This window comes from Suricata suricatta, chromosome 11, assembly GCF_006229205.1.
Source record: "Suricata suricatta isolate VVHF042 chromosome 11, meerkat_22Aug2017_6uvM2_HiC, whole genome shotgun sequence".
NCBI classification, from domain to species: domain Eukaryota; kingdom Metazoa; phylum Chordata; class Mammalia; order Carnivora; family Herpestidae; genus Suricata; species Suricata suricatta.
Window position 1 is genome coordinate 8,299,279 of NC_043710.1, and position 8,614 is coordinate 8,307,892.

Consider the following 8,614-nt stretch of genomic DNA (forward strand, 5'->3'; position numbering starts at 1 on the left):
GTTAAGGTGGCGACGGAGCGGCCATTGGCTGTGGGTCGGAGAAGTCCGTGCACCGACGACCCCCACCCCTCACCTGCAGACCTGGAATGTCCCGCGTCAGTTGAGAACAGCCAATCATGAAGCTCTAGCTTCCCATCACCCTGACAGAGGAGGCAACCTATTCCTTCTCGCCACTTCCCTGATATGCCCTTATTTGATAATCTGCCGCCCAAGATCAAACCCGGCACCCCCTCACCCATAAAAACCCCGCCTATCGCCTACCAGGTGCTACTTCCCTGACACCCCACTCCCGGAGTGTCATGGAACCTCGCCCGGGAATCGCAGACCCCAATAAAGGCTTTCTTGGCTCCGTAACTTGGTCTCTCTCTTTCCTCTCCTCTCTGCCTCCATCTATTAAATCTTAGGAGGAGATAGCCCAGGAGGAGATAGTGGCTCAGCAGCTGGCTTCTAGCTGAGCTCTCTCCTTCCCGATTCGGGGATCTCGCCTTGGTACCGAAACGGAAACTGCCCCACAGGCTGGGGCCCTCCTGTGGAGCTTCTGGTCCAGGATCCAAATCTACCCCACCAACTAATTGGATGAGTTCCCCAATTATCCGAGCCTCTGTTGGGGATCCTGTCCGAAATCGCGGCCGCGTCAGGACAACCCCTCCGCCGTAGCCCCACAGGCTACTCTGGCGGTATAGTCCCAGGGGCTATATCCGCTCTGGACTCCTGGATTGGGGAGACGTCCCCGACCCTAGGATGAGCCAACCCTCTGTTTCGAGTCTCGAGCCTGAACACAGGGACGCCTACTTCAGTCCTGAGACCTTAGGCCGGATATTATGGGAACTTCCCAATCTAAGCCAGAACTTGCAAAACGCGCGCTCACCCCTTACAATGCCTCCTAAAGAACTTCTGGCTTCTTGGTTACGCTGGTGACCTTTGCTGCAACCGCCTAATAAGCCTCTGTACGGTTGTATGGCCCCTCTACAAGCTGGACCACCAATCCCAGTGGCCCCCAGAAGGGTCCCTCGATTTCTAAATTCTTACTGATTTAGATAATTTCTGTTGGAGGCAGGGAAAATGGAATGGGATGCTATGGGATGCTATGTTATGGCTTTTTGGGATCTGCGCTCTCGCTCTGACCTTTGTTCTTAGCTCTTGACCCACAACCCCTGCCCCTGGAGGCCATCCCATCCCCCTCTCCTGTCTCCTATCCCCCTAGATGACTTCCTGCCCCTCTTTCTTATAACCATATAACCTCCCTATAACTCTGGCGCTCGCTCTCCTTCCCCCACCACCGCTGCTCCGGCATCTCCTCTTCCTCTTCCTCCTCCTCCTCCTCCTCCTCCTCCTCCAGCTCCTCCTCCTGGCCCCGCCTTTCCCACCACGTCTGCCCCTCCCACACCTCCTACCGCCACTCTTACCCGCTCTCACCAACAGCCTTAAAATGCCCCCACAGCGGCCATCTCACCTTTCAGGGAAGTGGCGGGCACGGAGGGGCTTGTTAGAGTTCATGTGCCCGTTTCCCTACAAGATCTGTTGGCCATAGAAAAGCGCTTGGGGTCATTCTCCCCAGACCCCTCACAATACGTTAAAGAATTCCAATATTTGGCCCAAGCATATGATCTCGCCTGGCATGATATCCATGCAATCCTGACCTCTACCTGAACCTCAGAGGAAAGAAAACAAATCCAGACAGCTGCTCGCGGCCACACAGACCAGATTCATATTACCGATCCCACAATACTTATTGGGGCAAAGGCCATACCGGCAGCCGACCCTAACTGAAATGACCAGCAACAGGGAACTGGCCACAGGCGAAGGGATCAGATGATCCAATGCTTGTTGGCAGGCATGTGAGCAGCCTCAAATAAGTGTTAATTTTAATAAGCTCCCATAAATTATCCAAGAGCCCAATGAGAACCCACAGCGCGGTGTAAGGCCATCCTCTCACTCGGTTTTGCCTCCACTGGCCAGAAGGCCTGGTTCCCATGTTCTTTGTCCTAGTTTTGTTGATTGTGTTGTCTTGGTTTGGTTGGACTGACGCTATGGGACAGACTCAGACTACCCCTTGACTTTAATCTCAGACCATTTCAAGGACGTTAGGGAAAGAGCTGACGGATTAAGGCTTAAAGTAAAGAAAAAGTTCTGTCTTTTCCAGGAATGAATGGCCAACCTTCAACGTTGGATGGCCACACACCCCCACCTTGGTTAAAACTGTTTCTTTCTCCTAGGATTCTACTGCCACCCAGAAACCGAGAGACAAGGCCGTCTTTACCCCGAGGCCCCTCCCCCTCCTTAAATGCATATTAAATAACTTCTCCAGTTTCAGGAAAAGAGGAAAGAACTATAGCTTTAACCTAAAGCTATCCTGACTGCGGACACACTGCAGCTGGACTGGCCGACATTCTCTGGGACTGATAACCCCCAGAGGGCTCCTATAATCTTAACCTTGCCTCTTCTGCCTTCCCCTCCCACTCTCTGTTTCGGTACCTACCTGGGTGTGATATGCCTCATTGCCTCCTCCCCTCCTCGGAGGCTAAGAGCAAAAGGCACTCCCAGGGACATCTAGGTCTTGGGAGCTGGGAAGACACTCTTGTCTTCCCTTCCACCTTGGAAATGGCACCAGTAATCTGTAAGTCACCTGTCTAAACCTCCGGAGGTAAACTAGTTTATCATCTAAATTTTGAATGCACATGTACTTTTGTCTGGGGTATTAAGTGGAAGCTTGGACATGCAACTTCCTACCCCAGGGCCACACCAAGACATCGGTCGGCTCTTTAAACCTGTAAACACCTGTTTTGTGGCCACTTCTGCACCCGTTTTGTCCAGTTGTCATTGTCATTGTTTTTGGTCTTATGTGTAAGTGAATGTGAGTGAATGTGCAACTCAGTCTGGCAAGCCTGCCGAGCGTCTATGGCAGCGCTGGAACAGCTTCCGATCGTAAGTCACAATGCTGAGACCGCTACAGCTAAGCGTCACCTTAGTTCCTTTGGGACACGGCCAGATGGGTATCTGACTGGTCTCCTCATTAAAAGGTGGCACACCTACCCCTTTGTCTGTCTTTGCAGTCTGGCTGAGATAAAATCATACTGAAGGGGACGCTGACTCCCTCTGTGTTCCTCTGCCTTGTAGATGTGAGGACTTCTCCCTCATTCATTTCCCAGGTTAACAGCTATAATTGGAGAAAAATTTTAAACTGGAAATTCTCCTTCAGTAATTGTTAAGATAGTTTAAAAAGTTCTTAGTAATCAAAACGTTAAGGTTTTGCTTGATAATAAATTTAGATTGAATTCATTGGCTGTCTAACAAGATAAAAACTGAAGCATGAGCCACAACTAGGATTGGTATATTGGTATAGGATGAGGTCCGCAGAAGCTTGTGCTTTTGACTCGTGGCAAAACAACTAGGAATATTTAAAACTGTTAACCTGCTTTGTACTCAACTGGTTCATAAATTTACCATCGAAGAAAAGCTCTGGTATAAATACCTTTCAGTTGGTTACTAAGTCCTCAACTGGAGACTAAAGGTTCAGACTGATGGGAAAATTAAGAAAAGCAACTCTATATGCAGGCAATTGGGGATATGTAAGAAAGATAGAAGAAATGAAAGTGCATTTTTGTTGATGGTAAAAGAAAGTAATTTTGTCCTAAATGAGATTGGTTGTTTGGAAAGAAATGGCTTTGGGACAAAGTTTAAGAGAAAGGAAAGTTGTAGAAGGTTCGTGAAAGGAAATCATTGAAAAGGAACTTTAGGTAGAGATAAATGAAATTTTATTTTTTTTAAATGTTTTTATTTATTTTTGATACAGAGAGAGACAGAGCATGAGAGGGGGAGGGGCAGAGAGAGAAGGAGACACAGAACCAGAAGCACAGAACTGTCAGCACAGAGCCTGACGTGGGGCTCGAACCCACGAACGTGAGATCTGACCTGAGCCAAAGTCGGAGGCCCAACCGACTGAGCCACCCAGGCGCCCCAAAAATGAAATTTTAAAGATATATTGCTGTAAGGTTGAAATTCTGCTTTTCTCTCCGTTCAAAAGACAAGTTTTTCCAGACCTTTGGGCTGCTTTTGATAAGACTGTGTAAATGAAGGGTTTCTCTTTTGTTAAGAGGACAAAAGCTTTAGGTCTTATGTTTATCAGGTCTTTGATTGCTTAGTTAAATCTTCTCTGAGGTTAAAAAGCTAGGTTTTGCTGAAGGATCCCAAAGGCAAATACGATCTTTATTGCCACTTTGGTTAAATAGAGTTTTCAGATTTGTAACAATTTGTAATTCTAATATGCTTATAATTTCCTAAGGGTTTTAACAAAACTTCCCAGTATTCAAATGGGAGAGAAGTCTTTTGACCAATTAGGCCCTTTCATTTGGGAAGCCAAGTAACTTGAAAAAACACTGTCGTACAATGATACACCTTAGATTGTATAGTCTGGGTAAATGCTGCAAGTGCTCAAATATATGTGCAGTCCCTAAAGTCTAAATGTTTCGGTATAAGATCATTACTTAACACCTTTAGTAATCAAAATGTTAAGTGTCACTAAATTTCTTTGTCACAGTGCATTGTAATGAACTCTCCTCAGATCTTTAGATTTTGTCACAGGACGTGTTTCTTCCTCAGGGAAAGTTATAAAAGGACTTTTGAGACAAATACAGTATTTGACATCTTTTAAATTAGTACTAAAATGGATAGAAACTTCCAGAACTAGAAGCTGCATTGAACCTGAACAAGAATTAGAAAAATCTGTGATATTCAGAAATGTTATTTGTAATCTAGAGCATTTATCTTTTCTCTCTACTTAAACCGTCTGAAATTCAAAAACTCAGTGAGTATTCTTTCTCTCATGGCAATTACAATTGTTTGCATAAGTTCAATAAGAATCTGTTCACTTTATAGCAGGACACCATTGGAAATACTGATTATTTTACCAAGGCTTTGACTGGAATGTCCTGTTTGAGAGTCAGGCATAGGCTCAGAGATGACCTGACAGCTTTAAGGAACTAAGGTTGACTTTATGGAACATGGAGCCATAAAGCCTCGTGGAAATGGTGGCCGGATACCTGCTCACAGAGTTCCCAGCAGCCTCCCCAGGTGAGTAAAGAAGGTCACTTCCCGGCAGGTGCAGGAACCTCAGCAGATGTTGGGAACCTCGGGAAGAGGAGTTTGCCCAACTCAACAGGTATTGTAGGCCTGTCTGATGGAAAGTGCTTGGCTTGGCTTCTGGCCCAGAGTGGCTACTAAAAGTTCAACCTGGAGATTCCTTATAAAAGGACCCAGCAAAGCAAGCCTTGTAAAGTCCTTATGAACAATCTGTATTCTTGCTGAGCTTATGTAAATAATCAGTCCAAGGTTGTTAAGACTGAACTTGTTCCACAAAGGCATTGGTCTGGATCTGGCTATCTAAAAATGAGGTTTTTTAGAGAGAAAAACTATGTTTCAACAATGCACCACCAGTCCAATGAGTTAAACTGTCCTGTCTCTTTGCCATCGGACTGGCAAATGTTGCCCCAGAAAGCTGGGGAAACAGCAAAAAGTTCCCGATTATGCTCACCTTCCTCTTAATGGATAGGATGTTCTGTTAGTATTAATTGCCTCTAATCTGGGCATGGGATTTCAGCACGGCAGAAGGTAAGGGGAGCCTATGCCTCGACCGCCAGACTTTAATGGGGGGAGTCTTCAAGTGGCCACTAGACGGCCCACCAATTTGGCTAAGGTTAATCATGTACAACAGGAAAAGATGAGTCTCCGGCCGCCTTTTTAGAAGGAAACATGCAGGCATATCGCATTTATACGCCCAAGGATCCTGAAAAACCAGGAAACAAATCTGCTGTCATTCTTACTTTTGTAAACCAGGCAGCACCAGATATTAGAAACCCTAAAAGAGACCCTCACCAAATTAACCATGGAGACTGGCGGAGATTGGGTAAACTCTCCTTCCCTAGGCACTTTACAGGGTAAAATTTCCCTTAAACCCTAGGCCTTACTCCTTATAAAATTGTTTGGGAGACCCCCTCCCATTATTCCTAAACTTACTTACATCAGAGTTATAATTTGTTTCATTCCTTAAAAACGCTTCTGCATGATCAGGCCCCTTCTAAAGGATGCATTAACTAAGGCTATTGACCCTGATCTAGCCGAGCTAGAAAGCTCTATTAGTCATTTACAACACTCCTTGGATTCCATAGCTGAAATGGTGTTACTAAACAGGCGAGGGTTAGACTTATTACCAATACACCAAGGAGGGCTATGCCAGGCTTTAGGGGAACAATGTTGCTTCTATGCCAATAGCTCAGGAAATGTACAAGCTTATCTTAGCCGTGGTTCGCAGCCATCTATAAGAAAGGGCAAAAATAAGGAGCCAAAAACCAAAATTGGTATGAAAGCCTCTTCAACTGGTCTCCATGATTAATTAGCCTCTTGTCCACCCTGGCCCAACCCATAATCTCATTACTCCTCATAGCCCTACTGGGGCCGTGTCTGCTCCGCTGTTTTTCCAACTTTTTACAGGAACTGGTATCGAGATTCACCAACCGGGCCGCTACCCACCTGCTGCTGGTTCACTGGTACTCTCCCATTCCGACCACAATCCCCAGTCATCACGCTGCCCCCATCTCAGCAGGAAGTAGCCAGAGACCTGACGCCGCCCCATAACACCAAAAAGGTCGGAATGTAAGAGTTACCTTAAGGTGGCGACCGAGCGGCCATTTTGCTGTGGGTCGGAGAACTCCGTGCACCAACAACCCCCACCCCCTCACCTGCAGACCTGGAAGGTCCCTGCGCCAGTTTGAAAACAACCAATCATGAAGCTCCAGCTTCCCATCACCCTGACAGAGGAGGCAACCTATTCCATCCTGCCACGTCCCTGAAGTGCCCTTATTTGATAATCTGCCCTCCCAAGATCAAACTCGGCACCCCCTCACCCATAAAAATCCCCGCCAATTGCCTACCAGGCACGACTTCCCTGACTCCCCTCTCCCGGAGTCACGGAACCTCGCCCGGGAATCGCAGATCCCAATAAAGGCTTTCTTGGATTCATAACTTGGTCTCTTCTTCCTCTCCTATCTGCCTCCATCTATTAAATCTTACAGTATCTACCAAGAAAATGCACTTCATTATTCTGCACAGGAGTTCAGTTCTTCAAAAATAAAAGCGAATTCTCAAGTCCTGTTGCTGGAATTTACAATTGTTTAAGCCTCTCTAAATAAGAAGTGCCAGCAGAGAACAAGAATTGGTAAGAAGGTGGTCAGGGGAAGCCTAATCACGGTTGAGCTCAGATGGGGAGATCTGGGGCTGAGGAACAGCCGATGGGATGAAATGGGAGTCATTCAGAATGTATTTACGAGTGGACGCAGCAGGACTAGCAGATGGAGAGGATGTGGGGTGAGTGAAAGAGCATAAAGGACGTTCCAGTGAGGACAGTAGGGAATCGTTTTGGATAGTGGGAGTCTGAAATGCCTCCCCAATGGCCAAGGAGTCAAGCAAGAGGCAGTATGGCATGGGGGTTGCCTGAGTCCCCCACTCACTGGCTGTGTGACCTTGAGAGCATCACCTACCTGCTGTGGTTCAGTCTTTCCACCTGTAAAAGAGGGAACATGAGAGTAACCACTTCTGTCTTAAGTTGTTGCTGCACATCAAGCACTTGGAATGGTGCGTGGCACCAGGGACCCGTCAGGCTGGGGACAGGGACGCCTTCGTCACCTGATTACAGGCACCCACTAGATAATCCCAGATAACCTCTCCTTCCCCAAACCCTAATTTAACCCTGTCTGCAAAGTACCTTTTGCCATGTAAGGTAACACATTGAGAGGGTCTGAGAATGAGCACAGGGCTACCATTCTTGGGGGCAGTATTCTGCTGGTCACGCCCCCTTGATCCAGCCCTCCCTGGAGGCTCTGGTCTACATATGGGGACCCGTAGAAACTGCCTGTTTATTAACATTAGGGACACAATGCTGAGAACCTTGTTCTCTAAATTCATAGATTATAGAAATTTTGCTAGTTGAAAGCGTGTCAGGGAGAACAGAAGGTCCCAGCCGGCCTCTATTCCAGCCCGGGCGTAGAGCTTCAGTGAAGGAGGTTTTGAACAACGGAACGTTCTCCATTTATATGAATAGAGTTTCCAAGGAAACGGGATCTCAAGTCCTTTTTCAGCTCTGGCCTGATCTTCAATTCTTTTGGTGCAGCCGGACTTCGCTTTGAGCCTCCAAAAGAACTGCTTCATTTACATTTTATCTACCCAGGCCTCAGCCACGTCTTCAGGACTTGGGTTTAGGAATCGGGACCCTCGGAAACGCCTTTCTCCGGGCATCTCTTCCCCTGTGTGAAGGGCGCACGGTGGGTGACAGACGGCACAAAAGGCAAGATAGAAGTGGGTTGGGGGTGGCTGATCCAGTCGAGTAGGAGGCGCGGAAGGGAGGGGTCCCCTAGGATGCGAGGAGAACGCAGCCCTAAAGCCCAACCTGCACTGAGACGTCTGGGGCCTGGCGCACACAGACTGGTCCGGTTCCCACCACCGCAGCATAAGCGCGTTCTTAGTCCCCAGTTCACAGAAAAGGAGACTCAAAGCATCCGACCTCATGCTGGTCAGGAACCGGCGAGCAAGGATCCCAATCCCGTTCTGCGGACTCCAAAGCCGG